This window comes from Oryctolagus cuniculus, chromosome 2 (assembly GCF_051225735.1).
Source record: "Oryctolagus cuniculus isolate XC-2025 breed Fujian yellow rabbit chromosome 2, ASM5122573v1, whole genome shotgun sequence".
Taxonomy (NCBI): domain Eukaryota; kingdom Metazoa; phylum Chordata; class Mammalia; order Lagomorpha; family Leporidae; genus Oryctolagus; species Oryctolagus cuniculus.
The window spans coordinates 64868646-64886666 of NC_142868.1; the positions used below are offsets into that span (position 1 = coordinate 64868646).

General features: G+C 46.6%; 1 protein-coding gene across 13 annotated transcripts in view; it reads left to right on the forward strand.

Annotated features, from left to right (window-relative positions):
• Positions 1-18021, forward strand: part of TENM3 (teneurin transmembrane protein 3) — a 651480-nt gene that overhangs the window by 612307 nt on the left and 21152 nt on the right. The gene's annotated exons all lie outside the window — the stretch shown is intronic.

The window sequence follows — 18021 nt, forward strand, 5'->3', positions numbered from 1 at the left end:
CTGAATAGTCTAGAACTGAAGGCCTGCTCCATGGGCCACTTTTGAATGCGCCCTTATTTGTTCTTGGAAATTGACACTGCACCGAAGTTCATGGTGCAGGCTGCTGCTGACCCATGAACTTCTTGCAACGGATACACTGGTTTCCTCACGACCTACAGATGAATTTTGAATCAAATTTGGAAAGTTAGGGAAAAGGATCCTCTACTTGGTAGAGTTGATATGGGATAGCATAAACTAGTTGGGATTTTTTACTCTTACTGCAAATACAGGTCTTTGTGTGCTATTATTTTTTCTAACAGATACCTTCCAAGGCTTTCTCACTCAGACAGGAATCAGCAGGATGGCTAAAGTAAGGGTTGGGTTGGCAAGCCAACCTTTTGAATATAATGGGAAGGCATCATTTTTTTTTAATCTAACAAATATAAAATTCCAAAGTACAGCTTATGGATTACAATGGCTTCCCTCTCCCATTCCATTCACATCAAGGTTCATTTTCAATTATCTTTATATACAGAAGATCAACTCTTTTTTTTTTTTTTTTTTTTTTTTTTTGACAGGCAGAGTGGACAGTGAGAGAGAGACAGAGAGAAAGGTCTTCCTTTTGCCGTTGGTTCACCCTCCAATGGCCGCCGTGGCCGGCGCACTGCGCTGATCCGATGGCAGGAGCCAGGTGCTTCTCCTGGTCTCCCATGGGGTGCAGGGCCCAAGCTCTTGGGCCATCCTCCACTGCACTCCCGGGCCATAGCAGACAGCTGGCCTGGAAGAGGGGCAACTGGGACAGAATCCGTCACCCCAACTGGGACTAGAACCCGTTGTGCTGGCACCGCTAGGCAGAGGATTAGCCTATTGAGCCGCAGCGCCAGCCCCAGAAGATCAACTCTTACTAAATAAAGATTTCAACAGTTTGCACCCACACAGAAACACAAAGTATAGAGTACTGTTTGAGTACTAGTTATAGCACTAATTCACATTGGGCAACACATTAAGGACAGAGATCCTACATGAGGAGTAAGTGCACAGTGACTCCTGTTGTTAACAACTGACACTGTTGTTTAATCACCCTAGGCTCTTGTCATGAGTTGCCAAGGCTATGGAAGCCTTTTGAGTTTGCTGACTCCAATCTTATTTAGACAGGGTCATAGTCAAAGTGGAAGTTCTCTCCTCCCTTCAGAGAAAGGTACCTCCTTTGATGGCCCGTTCTTTCCACTGGGATCTCACTCGCAGAGATCTTTCATTTAGGGTTTTGTTGTTGTTGTTGTTTGCCAGAGTGTCTTGGCATTCCATGCCTAAAATACTCTCATGGGGTCTTCAGCCAGATCCGAATGCCTTAAGGGCTGATTCTGAGGCCAGAGTGCTGTTTAGGACATCTGGAAGGCATCATTTTAAAGGGAAGGTCTTAAGTAATTGAAACAAATCAGAATCATATTCACTAGTACAAACTCATTAAAGTATATCTGTCATTACATTAAAGGTGATGAGTCCAAAAACCATAATTAAAATATTTTTTCCAAATAGAACACAATTTTATAAAACATATAATGAATATACTGGATTAACAAACCAGTGTTTGAAAAAATTTCTAATAAAATTAGCCAAAATATTGTTATTTTTTTTTTAAAAAAGCAGTGCTTCTATTCATTTTCCTCTAGATATTTTCAGAAAAGACCTCCCAAAAATGTCTAAGGAATATTCATGTATTTTGCAAGAATGCATTAAAATAGAGGACTTAACCCAGGGGATCAGAACCAGCATGTCAGAATGACAAATGGTCATTTTTCTTTTCTTTGCACACATTCTTAGAATGTGGCTGTGACAGAGCACAGGTTTGCCTCTTCCAAGGGTCAGGAACGTTAACACACATTGGAAAGGAAGTGCCCCAGAGGAGGGGGGCGGCCATCGTCAGGCAGCGCCTCCAGAGCCGCCCTCTGTCCTGTCAGAGCAGCTCATGCGCGAGTCTCAGCGTGTAAGTTGGGCAACCTCCACTGCTTTCCCCGCTCATCAGCATCTGCACATCAGCCTCTGTGCAGTGGGTCCTGATGTGGGTGTGGCCTCAGGGCCTCTGAATCCCCGTCAGACCTTTGTATTCTTGGTGAGCTGGCTGACTCCCATAATATTAGCATGGATCTGTAATATTTTCCCTTCATAGTTTTGTGGCACTGTATGTCTGGTTTAGTAAGGGTATGTGGTAGATTCATAACGAAAATTTAATAAGTTTGACAGTGGCCAGATTTTTGCCGAAAACATACGAGCTTGTGGGGAAAAAAAAGAAATCACCATTGCCAACTAGAAACCACCAGTTTTCTCTAACTTCCATGGCACCAGGCCCTTGAGCTGATACTGGCTCTGTTATCACCTTTCTGCATAAATGCCTTGCACAGAACTTAAACTTTTCAGCCCAATTCCCATCTATCTGTGGCTAGCATCCTAGGAGCCTAGTGAAATAACCCTTGAGATTAAAGCTTTTATGGGATAGAAATAGATGGGAAAACACTTAAAACAAAAAACTGGTATGCTGATAGAAACACAGTTGCCAGAGTTCCTTCTGAAGCAATTTTAAAAGAGAATTAGCTCAAATTACACCTCCCCTTTTTTCATTTTTTATTACTACAGACTGTAGTGTACCGTTTGCATGTTGCCATATTGGGGTGAATACCAAATGAAATGTGAACATATTCTATAAAATGCAAACTGTTTCCTTATCTTTGTGGGCTCCCTTAACTACAGGAATGTTGCAGTACCTATACGAGGCCACTTCAAAAAAATGGAAGGAAAAGGTAAGTTTATTCGGGTGCAAAAAATGTTTGAAATCCAGCGTAGTTTTTTCATAATATGCATTTCCATGAATTTTTAAAGATCCCACGCATACATGGATTTCACAACTTTTTGTACCAAAATAAGCTTATCTCTTAGTTTTCCATGAACTTTCTCATATAACGCTCCCAGTAACTACTTGCTGAATGAAGGAATAGAGGAATAATCCAAAGATGTAGACAGATGAAGATGTATAAAAAACAATCTTATAAAACCCATAGCCTCCTCTTGCCAAGGTTCCACTGAAAGAATGCCATATAAATGCTCTCTTGCCTTCTGGTATATTCAAACCTCTGTACCAATAAATTCATGCTGAAGATATTAACAGTTCCCATTTTTATGTTGATTTTAATATATTTACCAAAGATTATAAATCAAAGGAAAGTGAGCAAACATATAAAGACTTCCTCAGTTGATCTCAAATAATTAAACCAAGAAAAGTGACTTCATATTAATAGCACTTTGTTGCTGTGGATTCGTTCCTGAGAGGAGGAGCATGGTGGGGACAAGAGGCGCGGAGTCACCACACAGACCCCGGGAGTCAGGTGAAAGGCCTGAGGCGAGCAGCCCGCAGACTCATTTATGTCAGTTGCTACAACAGCTTATGTAGCCAAAACAGCCAATCCGGTCAAGGGGTGGTCTGGGCCCTAACCAATCACAGTCTGTTGCCAGGCGGGTTTCAAAGCCATTCCTGAGTAACTGACGCTCGCTTGCCAACAGCCATCTTGGCATGGCCTTCTCATTCCACAACAGCACTTTATTCTGAAATGTTGACATTAAAGAGTAAAAACAGAAAAACACAAATACATTTAAAGTGTATTGTACCTCATATCAGAGAGGATTCTACAGGGCCAGCGTTGTCGGCGTTATGGCATAGTAGGTTAAGCCACCACCTGCAATGCTGGCATCCCCTACAGGCACCATTTGGAGTCCTGGCTGCCCTGCTTCTGCCCCAGCTCCCTGCTAATGCACCAGGAAAGCAGTGGAAAATGGCCCAAGTGCTTGGGCGCCTGCACCCATGTAGAAGACTCCCATGAAGCTCCTGGCTTCAGCCTGGCCCAGCCCTGGCTGTTGTGGTCATTTGGGGGGTGAACCAACAGATGGAAGCACATTTTTTGTCTCTCCTTCTCTCTGTAACGTTTTCAAATAAATAAATAAATCTGAAACAGAGATGTTGATCTACAAAAAGAAAACCTGATTCTATCTTGAAGTCCTTATCAGTCAACAACAAAGGAGGCGGGGTCAGGCCGGCTGTGTGGCTGAGCAGGTTAAGCCAGCCACTTGAGACGCAGGCAGCCTGGTTGAGTCCCAGCTGCTCCACTTCTGATCCAGCTCCTTGCTCATGTGCCCAGAAGGGCAGTGGATTACAGTCCAAGCACTTGGGCCCCTGCCACCCATGTGGGAGACCCAAATGGAGTTCCTGGCTCCTGTCTTCAGCCTGGCCCAGATCTAGCTATTGCAACCATTTGGGGAATAAACCAGCAGATGGAAGATCAGTTGCATTCTGTCTCTCCCCCTCTCTCTCAGTAAATAAGTAAATCATTAAGTAAACAAAGTAGGTAGAGTGAGTCTTTAGGACACATGGGTGATTTTTCATGCACTGGACAACTTTCATTTCAAAATCTAGAGATACTACCTTCTTGGCAGCCATTTTTCTCCTTTCTCCTTGCAATTGTTATGTACCTGTCATGATCTATTAGCGAAGTGACTAGTAGACATGTTCCTGGATGGTATAACAAGAAGACTACAGCAGGTTATCAGAAAGTTTCAACTCAGCTTTGAAATCACCAAGGTAGACTAACATGTTTCGTGAGCTAGTTATGTGTCACTGCTGAGTTAGCCTTCTTATCTCTGAACTCCCCTTCTGTTGACTTGCTAGGCAGTAGAGAGGCCATGCAGCTAGTTAATGGGGTCCCCTGGAGTGATGACACCGAAAGACAGTGTCTCTCTTCACTCAGTATTGGGGCCTCTTCTATACCACTCTTCCCACCTCTTGAAAACAGTTGCCACACATTACAATTCCTTAGCTGAAGTAACTCGAGGGAGACCAAAAAGTTCTCACCTGCTAAAAATGTATTATTTAAAAAGTTCATACCCAAAATGAAACCACAGTTCTTCTACTTGAATGCACACAAAAGCAACTCCAGTGTATTGAATGAGCCATAGAATAAATTATTTAATAGTAAATGGCATTTCGCAGCTCTCTGCTTACTTACCCCCATAAAATGCTAACCGTCTGGGCATATCTACAGGCTCTTGTGTCTGGTTAAAGAAGACAACATGAATAAAAGCTCTGAACTCCGGCTGCTGTGGACATGCACACCGGCAGCCTGGCGACGGCAGTTTTTCTTTTTTTGGGACTTTGCATATTCACAGCTCTGTATCTGTGGAGCTGACTCTGTGATCTTTTGTGAGCTATATTCAGATTCACAGAGCAAATAAATGAGTTTCAGCTTTTCCACACTTATGTAGGTGTATATGGGTCTCTAGCTTCTCATTTGGGTGCTTTATTGTCCCTCATTCAAGCTTTGCAATTTCAGAATGAGCTTTTGAGCCATTTCTGTATAATGAACTTAACTCTGCGCCCATGGCAAACCCATGATTCCCGCTAACATCCGTTCTGATACAGCTAGGAGAAGATCAGAGAGAGGGTCTCAGAGGAGGGAGACAGGCAGACTAAATACTACTTGCGCTGCACCTAAGACAAATGTCAAATTCCATGCAGTGTGCCAGAAGCACAGAGATTGTAGGAAAACTCAGTGGTAATTATTCCAAATTAGAAAAGATGTGTCCGTGTTTGCCGACACTGAATCACATGTAAATGGCCTGACAGCTGTGCTATGCTGGGTTTCTCACCTGGGTATCACTGTAATGGCTTCGGATGTGCCAAGATTTATGGAGGCATCTTCCTCGTGACCTGAGAGGCTGTCCTCTCCTTTGACAGGCTCCTGACACCCAATCCTAAACACTCAGGCACTGAAACAGCGTCATTGTTATTCTACCCTAACCTGCTTTCAGAACTATGCAGTCAGAGCTGACTCTGAGGCACAGGGGACTAAGCTGCCACCCACAGCACCAGCATCCGCTATGAATGTGGTCAGTTCATAGCGTTATGAATGAAAGTCAACAGAAGGGGAGTTCAGAGATAAGAAGGCTAACTCAACAGTTAGTTAGAAAGATTTACTTATCTGTTTGAAAGGCAGAGTTACAGAGAGCAACACAGAGGCAGAGAGAGAGGTCTTCCATCTTCTGGCTCATTCCCCAAATGGCCACAACGGCTACTGCTGGGCCAGGCCAAAGCCAAGAGTTTCATCCAGGTTTCCCACGAGGGTACAAGGGCCCAAGAACTTGGGCCATCTTCCGCTGCTTTCCCAGATGCATTAGCAAGGAGCTGGATCAGAAGTGGAGCAGCTGGGATTCGAACCAATGTGCCTATAGGACACAAGTGCTGCAGGCAGCCACTTAACCTGCTATGCCACAGCGTTGGTCCCATAAATAAATCTTAAAAAATAAATAAATAGACAAAAAAATCCCTAAGCAACCCATTTCATAAATACCTATCATACAAAGATGCTCAGCTCCCCTCCTTCATTTTCCTTTTTCTTTCTTCATGGAGGAAAGAAAGGACATCCAGAAGGATTTATACGAGATTTTTATCAGCAGATCGTTTGAAAGCATGGGAAAATTCTAAGGCTGATTTCCATTTTTGCTTAATTGTTTAATAATTTTACTTTAAATTTTTAACAGAATGAGTATTCCCAGGGACATCCATAAAAAATGTGTAGGCAATTGAATAAAGTAGCTGCTGTACATTTCACACATTAACCTGAACACTATTAAGGCAATACTTTTATTAATACTTGATTTATTCCAATTCCCTTCTGCAGCCTAGTTTTAAAAAATAATTAGATCTGTCCAAGTTTCAAAGGAGAACGGGAAATGGGGAAATCATATGTTAATTCAGCTTACTTGAAGAATCCCAGAAAAATAGGAAAACAGATCAGTCATTTTCTCCGTGTATCGGCTTTGCCCTTGGAGTGTATCAACAGCTTCGAGGCTGCCTTAACTCTTTCGGTGCGTTCCATTTAGTGAGAGGATGTTCCAGAGGCAAGCATTTTCCCCACTCTGGCTGTGAAAAAGGGAGTAAATGCAGCTTCCAGAAGTGTCAGATTCCCTCTTTAAACTAATTACGTAACTGTCGAAGTTAGATAGATGGTCTGATGGCCTCAGCTGCATGCGTCATCAGCTTGCCCGACACAGTGATTTTCATATGAGTCATCCCAAGACTGAGTTACGACACCAGCCATCTTAAATGATTGGTAATAACGCATGACATTTGCACACTGACAGCCACTGCATGACAACTTTCAATTTTTTTTTTCCAATCACCAAACTGAAGATTGGCGACGAGCTATTTTCTAGAGCATCTTGGCATCTCTGATTCATCCCTGTGATATGACAATAAAAGCCACTGCAGCAGCCGCACTCCTGGCCGCCCTCGGTGCTCAGCCTGCTGGGGAGGTGCTCAACACACAGAAGGGCCGGTGTCCGCATTCCAGGGTCCTGGCGGTTGCAAACGTGCAACCAGACACCCATCAACGGACACCCCGCTGGCGTAGGGGGCGGCACTTCCCCAGCAGACCACAGCCTCTCAGTCCTCACCAGGCAGACCGCCGCCCCTCACCGCCACCACCCCTCACACGCACACACTTCAGAACAGAGTCCCCAGCTTTCAGATTATTCCAACGTTTGATGAATCTCATTCTTCCAGTGAGATCTCAAGCTTCTGAGAAACAGGGAGGTACAAAAATACCAGTTCCTCACTTTGTCTGAAAACTTGAGCTTTTTTCTTCCCTTTAAAATCTGTTTTGAGAATGTGACTCTGATAGGAATTAAGATCTCCGGGCCTTTAATACAAAGCGGTGTATCACAAGCCAAGGCTGGAAGAGGTGTAGTCTATTCAAAGGAAACAATTAATCGACTCATTTAAGCCATTGACGAACTGAAGTCAAGCATCAGGTAGAAGAAAGACGTTCTATTTCAAACCTAGAAAAGAGGGAGCAAGTTCTAATAAAGGCAGCATGAGCGCCACGTGAAATCAGAAGGAAGTACACAGAGGTAGTGTTTCTAAGCTAGATGGGATAGAGGAATAATCATAAAAAAGATGTCAAGACTGTTAGAGTCTGGAGGGGCAAAACAGCCAAGTATCTGAATGCATCAGACCACTGCTGGAGAAATCAGCAAATACTCAGAATGACTCACCCTTTAAAACCTAAGGAAGGTCAGAGTGAGTGGAGACAGTGGTTATTTATAATTTAGAGCAAACGAGAAAGGTTACCCCCAGAAGTTCATCTTCCTGCACATACCTGCATGTGCACATCCGACTGAAGAGCCGTTGACGGATCCCTCATCGCAATTTAATAGAGCGTTCTTTTGTTAAACTTCATTTGTAAAGCACATCCCATCCCCTTCACTCCAAGGCCTTCACACTGGCAGGGTAGACATACGTGGGACTGATCCACACCGCCAGCCCCTCCCCCTTCCCCGGAGGACTATTTCCAAGAGCATTTATGCCACCCAGACGATAATGCACATCTTTTAAGTGCAGCACTTAAAAAGGAAAACAGATTGGCAGATTATTGCATCGTTTCAAGCTGGTGAGGCTTTGAGAAGGCGGGAATTTTGTCTGTGCCTTTAGTCGTCAGACATTTCCTGTTTACGCACACATTTCCTGGAATTCATTCATTCACTCTTGCATCCATTCTCTCACTCAGGGTGTCGTACTGGCCAGGGACTGACGGGCCTTTAGACACTGGAGGATGCATGTTCCGTCCTTTCAAGGAGGTTGAAGTCCCCTAGGGGAGGCAGAGAAGTAACTAAGGGGTGGGGAAGGGCGGGCGCAGGGGCAGTGGTTTGGTCTAACCCTGCCAAGGCTATCCAGGCAGGACTTGAAGTTCAGGCAGTCGACAGTGGCCTTATCTCAAGTTGATGGTGTTGTGTGGCCCACAAATGCTGTGAATAAAACGTAAGTGGTGCTGGACAGAACAAAGGTTCCCCAGCCCCGCTGGAAGAATGGTGACTGTGGAGAGAGCTGCAGCTGCAGCTGACCACGGGGGCAGGGATGAGGCAGGCCGGCTTCCCCGGAGGTCGTTTGCAGGCTCAGTCTCGGAGGATGTGAAGGAAAGTGGGCTCCAAGAGGCAGAGTGTTCCAGACCAGAGGGAAGCGCTTACTCGGGAGGCAGAGCCCAGCAGGCTTGGGGAGAACACGCAGGCCAGGTGATGAGGGGCTGGCATGCATGCGGGGATGAGGAAGATGAGACCGGAAGGGAGAAGAGGGGGTCACAGCTGTGCTCAGATCGGGCCTTGTACTGGCAGACAGAACGCTGGACTGCCTGCCGGGCCCGGTCCCAGGAGCCGCATGGGGGAGCATTGCATTTAAGGGAGGAGAGTGAGCGGTTAGGGAAACAGCACAGGAAGGAACTAGTAAATCTAGTGAAGAAGTGAAGGGCTGAACCAGGGCCGGGCACTGCATTTGCAGGGAAGCTGGCACTGCGTGACTGCAGGAAAAGAGGGAGGGAGAGGAACTCGGATGAGTGTCCGTTTTCCCAGTTCAGGGAGCTAAGGAGATGAGGAAATACAGGGGGAAGAGGACATCGACTTGGAAATGACCATCCAGCAGTCCAGCACGTGGTCCACAACGTCCGGTTGGGATTTAGGAGGAAACCCTTTGAGAGAGGCGGACGTGAGGCCTTTGAGAGAACCGAAGCTGAGAGTGTGGAGGAAGCCACACTGGGTGTGAGTGGGGAAATGTGTGCATGTCTCCATCACAGCCGGGAGTCGCGCGTGGCTCACAGGTAAAGCTGAGAGCTGTGGTCACAGACTGGGCACCCCTTTCTGCTGGACCCTGTGGCCTGCCACGCCTGTGCCTCTGGCTTGGCCGTGATGCCACTTTTTTTTGTTCTGTACTGCCTTGGCTCCTCAACTGCCCGAGCTCAGATCTTTACTTCTCATGCCTTGAATATTTTGGGCTCAATATTCCCTTATCCTACATTTTCTTATCCAATCCTGCTGTTTTTCCTCTTATTTTTTTCTCATCCTCTTCAGCGGGCCAACTCACTGACATTCATCCCTCGATGCGCCTTTCTCTCTTTTCTTTTTGAGAGGCACCGAGGCTGGGTGGAAAAGGCACTGAACTAAACTGCAAACCTGGGACTCTGTCCCGATTTCTGAATTTTGTCACTTAGCCTACCTGTGTGTTCTTGGGCAAGTCACAGCCCCTCTCTGGACTTCTGTGCCCTCACCTACAGAGGGAAAGGCCCTTAGCAATTGAAAATTTCTTCCTGCTCTCCAGAAATCTGTGCTTCTGCTGTTGCTCCCAGCTTCCCCTAGGCCCCCGTCAGGGCTTATTCCAAGGAGGGACAATAAGCAGCAGAAGCTGGGGCACTCCCTTGGCTCAGTCTGGGCTGTGTTGCCTTTCCCTCCAGCCTAGTATCCTCAGTAATACTTGGGTGTGTGGTAGCAACAGCAGTTCATAAAGAAAATCGCCCTTTCCAAATGGGCCACCTGCTTTTTACTCTCTTCAACGTACTGTGAGCCCCTAAACCCCCACCACCCCACCCCGCCCTCGTCCTCTCTCAGCAGCCATTTCCTGGGCATGGGTCTTTGTGTGGCTGCAGAGCACCAGAGTACAGGGAGGGGACAAAAGAGGAGGCGAGGTTTGTTCTCTCCAGAGCCCCTGGAGTCAGTGCAGGCGGAGTGGCGCCTGCACAGTCCTGGCTCACAGATCGCACAGAGCAAAGATGGCGCTGGCCAGTAGTGAAGTAGCAGTTCTGTATTTCAGGACCTGAAGACCGGTACCACTCAGGTCAGCTTTCTGCCGCCACTGAACAATTAACAAAGACTGCTTTACTCTGCGCTGCCTTCTCAAGACGGCTAACCCAGAATCCATCCCCCGGGGACTCATTCTGGAGGGCCTTTATCTCCAGGCCTGGGAATTTCAGAAGCAAGATCGCTGGGTCAGGTCTCCCTGATGGGGTAATGACCATGGAAGGAAAGAGGCACTGGGTCACTTTTCTTGAATTTGATCCTTGGGGAAAAAAAAAAAAAAAAGTCTCCTTTCTGTGGCCATCTATCACCGTGCTCAGTGTTCAAAGGGCCGGCCTGGAGAGGAGGGAGGAAAGCTCTGCCCAAGTCCTTGTCCTCTGGGCTCACGCTGTCGGGAGTGTCTGGGCAGTGGTGGGGAGAAACAGCAGCTTGCTTGCACACCGCGACCCTCTCTGGTTTCAAAGAACAACGCACAAGTTAGAATCTGCTCCATCATCAAGACCTCTCAACCAAGTGCAACAGCAGCAAAGAAATTTAAACTGGTGTTAACTGCCCCCCATAAGATTCTCATCCCTTTTCTCATCAAGACCCCTTCAGCACTAGAGATGAAATCACGTGGAATAGTATTTCCCTTTGTCTTTCCTATGTTGCACTTTCCAAGGTGCCATGTCCCACAGGACGTGGGTAGCCGTGGACGGAGTGCTAGGTGGCCCCTGACTGGGGAGGAAGCTGACTGCTCTGCTCACCTGCATTTTCTACCTAGAACCTGATTTTGGAGGACTTCTTACTGAAAACATTGCTACTGAGTCCACAGAAAGTATGCTTTTTCTGTGAGATGGCTGTTAAAACACATAAACCTCAAGCTCATTCCCAGAGTACTTACACGTAAGACCTTTTGGTAGACATGTGCCAAATCACGTGGATTCCAGATCCATCGCCACGAGTTCAGATCAGGTTCGGTTCTGTCTTTTCTGTTAGCACACGCGTCCTTCGTCAGGAAACGGGGTTGTGGAGTGATTTATACACATGTATGTAGTTATGCTAGGGTTGGGAATTTGTTCTGTTGGACCACGATGGCACGCTGTTATGGATTAGCATTGGGCAAAAATCATTGCTATAACAGAGGGAGAGATTGAGAGAATTTTGTTGCTATTGTTGATTGTGCAAGCAAATTTGAACCTAAGGAGCTGTTACGTAGAAGCAAAGATTGTCCCTGGGTGTCTGAGCGATAGTGAAAACCAGGCCAGGTATGTCTTCCATGGGCGCCCTCACTGTGATTCAAGTCTGTGGTAAACTGATACTCCACTAAGTAGTTGTCTGAACAGGCTAATCCTGGAATGGCCCTGGAGAAGATGAGGAAAGGCGAAATTCAAATACTGATCTCATCCAGAGGCCTCCAACTTGTACCCAAACCAACATGTATCCTGTCTTTGGCAGAAGAACCCAGTCCACGTGATAAACACACATTCACGTGGTTCCCACACATTTTCTGCAGTGAAGAGGACAGAAGTTTGTGGGAAGGCATTGCCAACAGTGTTTGGGCAAATACATCAATTGGGCTCATCCTTTGGAGCAAATTGATATCAAGCTGAATCGCTGTTAGACGCTGACCATTGGCCGAAGGGACTCGGGGCATGTCACTCCTCAGAGTAGCCCCACAGCTCCCAAGTTACAACTGTGACGGTTTCATGGCTCAAGTGCTTCTCTGCTTGAGTGACACTTATCTCCCTCAAAAGCAGAAAATAAGCTCATTAAAGAAACCATTTTGGGAGGAAGCAGTGAAGACAATAAATAATGCCATTGTCAAGTCTTAAAGTTTTTGAGAAATGCAAATTGCTTCCACTTGAGTAAATCTGCAATCTCCATAGTGTATTGACATCGGGTTGGTAACAGCCTCAGTCAATCGATTTTTCTCTCAGTTGAGGATCTACTGAAGATATTTAAGCAGAGAAGGATTCTAATTGTGTTTCAGAAGATTAATTTGGTTATCAGAGAGTAATGGGGAAGAGGCAGGTATACCATTTTAACTATCTAGGGCAACTGTGGGAATAGAAAGATAAATATCCGAGAAGCATTATGAAAGAAAAATGAAGAGCTGAGATTTTCCATTCTGTAAGAGAGAAAGAGAAGGACTTCACGTCAGGATGAATAGGGCATTTTCAAGTGAGAATGACAGGCTGCAACTCACTCTGGGGCATTTGTCCGTAATCCCACCGCTCAGGCAACTTAAAAAGAGATTTCAAAATAGACCACAAAGGCTAAAACAGCAAGCCTAGGCAAAAAATGCAATCAAAATTAAAGATGAACAAATAGATACACATCAAGTAAGAGCATCCCATCAGCGAAAGTGCAGGAGGTCAGCGAGGGCCTGAGGGGTTTGTCTTTTCCAGCCAGAGTCCTTTGTGAAGGGGGTCAGCCGAGAGCAGCGAAGAACAGCTGCGGGAGGAATCTGAAGCTAGGAGGCTGAGCCCAGGCGAGCAGAATGGAGAGCTGATGCTGCAGTCACATTCCCTAGAGCCAACTGCATTGTGAATTCCAAAAGCTATCAAAGCAAACCACATCTCAAATACACAAGCTGGGTGGGGCTCCTTCACCACCCAGGCCTAGCAACAGGAAGCTGAGCCACAGGGCTCTAGAGGCAGGTGTGGCTCATGGAGAGGTCTCAGTGCATTCCTGAGGATGGTGGTCATTTGCTAGACGCTTGTGGCAGCAAGCCTACCGTTTCTGGAAGAACCCAGAAGCCACCTTTGATGCCTGAGGACCTCACTCCCTTATCCAGAGTCCCCTGGTCTTTGAAGTCTCTCATCCATCTTGTTTTCAGTTTGGTTCACAAAGGTGCTGATCTCAGAATTTTTTCACCAATCTGCGCAAAAGTGAACAAACTAAGGATGGTGAACAGCTTTTTCTTGTCATAAACCTTTCATTGCAGATTGTAACATGGTACTCCAAGGTTGAGTGCTGAGTACCTGCTACTAGAGGAGACTGGACGGGCCTCAGAAGCCAGGGGCCTCTGTGACCGTCTCCCCTTTCTCCCCAGAAGCAGCCGTACTCACCAGAGCGCCTCTTCCCCAGGGAGGGCTATAGAAACTTGAGCTCTCTCCCCCAGAGCAAGCCTAACTCCTAGAGAGGTCGCTCTCAGACCTCCCCTGCAAGTAGCCTTGACAGCCTCACTGCAGGGGGCCCAGTCTCGAACCGGACTGTGTTGGGGGTGTGGCGTGGGCAATGCTCCATATGAAGGCCAAGAAGACCTAGCAGGCAGGCCCTGCTGCCCACCTTGCTTACAGTCAGATCAGCCCTGGCTGTAAATCCCATTCCTACCTGGCTGTCCCTCCACCATCGAACCTCAGCATAAAAATACACCACTTTCCCAGGGCCTCTGGGTCTTCTTTTTATTGATTTATTCTATATTAATTTGAAAGGCAGAGAAAGAACCAGAGATCTTCCACCTGCTGATTCACTTCCCAAATGCCCACAGTAGCCAAGGCTGGGCCAGGCTGAAGTCAGGAGCCCAGAACTCCATCCGGGTCTCCCAACGCGGGAGGCAGTGAACCAAATGCTTGCGCCGTCACCAGGTGCATCCCAGGGTGTGCATCAGCAGGAAGCTGAAATCAGGTGCAGAGCCAGGACCCCAACACAGACCCCTGCCCTGAGTCCTTATTTTTGAAGGCTCTCATAGCACATAAACCTTTGATGAGTTCTTACTGACTTTTCTCTTGCTAACCTGTCTTGCATTGTCAGCCACTTCTAACCTTTTCATCCTTGTACCAGTATTCCTTTTAAAGAAACATCCCTCACTCTGAAATTAAGTCATTCTTACATTTGGTAAACTTCAATGGCCTTTGTGACATGGTGGGGGTAGCAGGTGTCAGTGATGCTTTTAAATAAATATCCCTGATACGGTTTTTTTCCTGGCTCATAAAATCAGCAAGGCTGGGAGCCACTCCCTGACCTGTCACCCCTGCCTCCGGCTCCTTCCACGCCGCCGCTGTCCCTGAAGCCTTATTCAAAAGCCTTACTTTGCTTCAAAGTCTCCCTCAGCACTGCGTAATCCCCACTGACAAAACCGGCCCAAGGCCTCCCTCTGCCAGGAAACTGCCCTCCTCAGCCCCTGTTCTCGGCCGGGCCCATGTGCTCGCCGACCTCCTTCCCAGCCGCCCAGCCTCGCCCTTTCCGTGCCCCGCTGCCCACATGAATCCCTGGCTAAAGTCCCACGCCTATTTCAAGACCTGGCTGAGATCGGCGCCTGGATATGCCTCCACGCCAGCTCCTGCGGCATGAAAACCTCTCTGTCCACACCCTGGTCGCCTTGCCAGTCTGTGACCCTCCCAAGGACACTCCTTTTCAGTAGTTAACGTCTTCACAGGCACGACTTCTCTCTGCAGTCACGCTTCTTAAACCCTGTATTCACAGTCCCCCCACACCTCGGGTTGTACCTAGAGGTTGTGCGGGAACTAGGAAATGACTGGCCTAACACCGTCACAGCTTTCCTGGCCTCGTGCAAACACTCCTTCACTTACACCCAGCTACTCCTCAGAAGGCACAAACTCCCAACTTCCAGGGCCGAATGGTTAGGCTGAGCCACGAAGATCCCAGCTTCTCCCTGTATCATTTGAATGGTCCTCGCTGCGAGGTCGCTCAGATTTTCATTTCCCAAAGAACCCGAGGCTAACAGGTCAGCGTCTGACTGCTCAGCCTCCTGGGCGGTATCTCGGTGCGCGGCATCCTGTGATACAGAGCACCTGCTCAGCAGGCAGTGGGACGGGAGGCAGGCCAGTGAAAGAGCGAAGTCAAAGGTTGGGAAAACGCTTTCCACAGGACAAAGGTGAAGGCTCTGCTGTGGATTGAATGGAGCTGGAAAACATAAACCAGCAGAGGGGTCCTCAAAGGGCAGGTCGGCACCAGCAGTGAGAACGTGTCCGCGAGCTGCTGGCAGGTGGCATCATGTACAGAAAGCTTTCAGGCAGGCACTGGGATTCGCAGATGGGCGGATGGACCCGGGGTCAGGTGCATAAAGGTCCCAGTCGTGGGCTCCAGTGAGAACCTGACCAGGTCACCTAGCCACAGCTTATTTTCACTTTTCCATCTGTTCCATTGGTGCATTCAAAAGGATGTTAGTTTTTTTTTAAAGACCCAGTAGCATATTCTTGACATTATACTATGGTAAAGTGTAATGGGATGCAAGAATTATACCAAGTTTATTGGTGAACTTGAGGCTGGTTTCCTTGATAGTTCTGTAACTCGGGTTTGCTATATAAATAAGCCCACACATGTTGTTTCTTCAAGAGCAATGATTTCTTCTGAAAAGCAATGACAGCAATAAACTATGTTGGATTTCTTCATTTTATGCCTTAATCTTCCAGGGCATTTGGGCTGGTGGAGAGGGCAAGGACATCGGCTTTGTTCCCCCAGCCGCCTGTTCCGAGTCCAAACAATGATTACACGTAATGGTGCATTTGCTTCTCTCCTCCATCTCTCACATCCCCTTACTCAGTCCCCATTCCTGCTGCTGGCTGAGCCCCCTGGCAGGTGGGCAGGTGGGCAGGTCTCATCAGTCACCTCCATCATCAGACTGGTACTGTTTCCTCAGAATTAGCCGGATCAGCTGAGCCCCGGCTGTACAGACCTCACACTCCTCTTCCCTCTCTGGGAGCGTCATTGCCCTCCCAGAATCCTCTCTGCCATTGTTGCCTGCGATATCCTAATTACTCACCATGTGGGTTTTTTCCCCCACTCTCATCTTTTTTATTCCACAATATCACTGAAATCTTTTGACACCTTCCTCCCAGGCTTCCCCACATATACACCTCTTGTATGTCCTCTTTCTTCCTTCTTTTGTTTCTCTAATTCCATCCTTTCTTCCTCATTCAGCTTCTGGGCTCATGTCGCTAGCACGTGGTCCCCATCTCCATTTCACGTGAAACCTGGCGCCCGTGAGGCAGCCTTGGTGTGCATCTGGAATCCAGCCTTAAAGGTGTCGCTGTCCAGATCCTCCAGCGTTCGCCCTTTATTCTGCATTTTGTTTTGTCTTTCTTCAGCTGATACTGCCATTTTTCAGAATTTCTCTTGTTGGCTGCCATAAAAACTCTTCAGTCAAACTTTGAGCACAGGAAAGCCTTGAAAATATATTTTAATACTGAAGTACTAAGTTCCTCTTATATTTATATGCTTAAACAGAACAGTTTTATAATAAAAATAATCATGAAGTGTCAGGAAGTACTACACCTTATCTCAGGAAACATAATAAATCATCATTCAGTTATTAAGATAAACGTAAGTCATCACCACTCACACCAGCATATGGGTCTCAGTTTACCTTCAGAAAGTAAGCCAATCTCTGAAAAATCAAGTCTTTAAAAGGCTTTTATTAATTTGTTGATGTCCCAGGGCTGGCGCCATGGCTCACTTGGTTAATCCTCCGCCTGCGGCACCGGCATCCCATATGGGCACTACGTTCTAGTCCCGGTTGCTCCTCTTCCAGTCCAGCTCTCTGCTGTGGCCCGGGAAGGCAGTGGAGGATGGCCCAAGTGCTTGGGCCCCTGCACCCATATGGGATACCGGAAGGAAGCTCCTGGCTCCTGGCTTCAGATCGGCACAGCACCAGCCATTGTGGCCATTTGGGGAGTGAACCAATGAAAGGAAGACCTTTCTCTCTGTCTCTCTCTCACTGTCTATAATCCTACCTGTCAAATAAATTTTTTAAAAAAATGATACCTATAATTTGTTGATGTCCCAAGATCCTAAAATAATATTTTAAAATATGCAGAATATGCAGATACACACACATATGAACTTCAAGAAGTTCACGGAAAATGGAATTAAAAGATAAGTTCATTTTGGTGGGAAAAAAATTGAAATACATGTGTATTTTCAAAGTACATATTTTCCATGAACTTTCTTAGACACCCTCATATGTGTATGTATATTTACTGTTTTACAAAATTACATACATGTATCTGTGTATATGTATGTATCCATTTTGCATTGCTGTAGAGGGCATAAATTAGTAAAACTGTAAAAACTGATACAACAGTGAGCCAAATCTACTCTGCAGAAAATATGGAGGCGTACTAAGGAATTTAATATCAGCAAACATGTTCCCTTTGAAACAGCAAATTAGATGTGCGGGAGGATTTTGGTCACACTTCAAAGAATAATATGCTGAGATGGAGAGCTACCCTGTTTACTTTTGCTCTCACCGGTGAGGTTTTTCTATGTTAAACAGGCTTTTGATTACTTCAAAGCATGTTTGATGTCCTCACTCTGCATAGCTCATGCACAAAGACAAACACCCTTCCAAATTAACGTGCAGCTAGTACTGCTGCACGTGATAGTCACAAGTCAGAAGAGCCCGCAGTCTCCTACTGAATGCACAGCCAATGCCTCTTT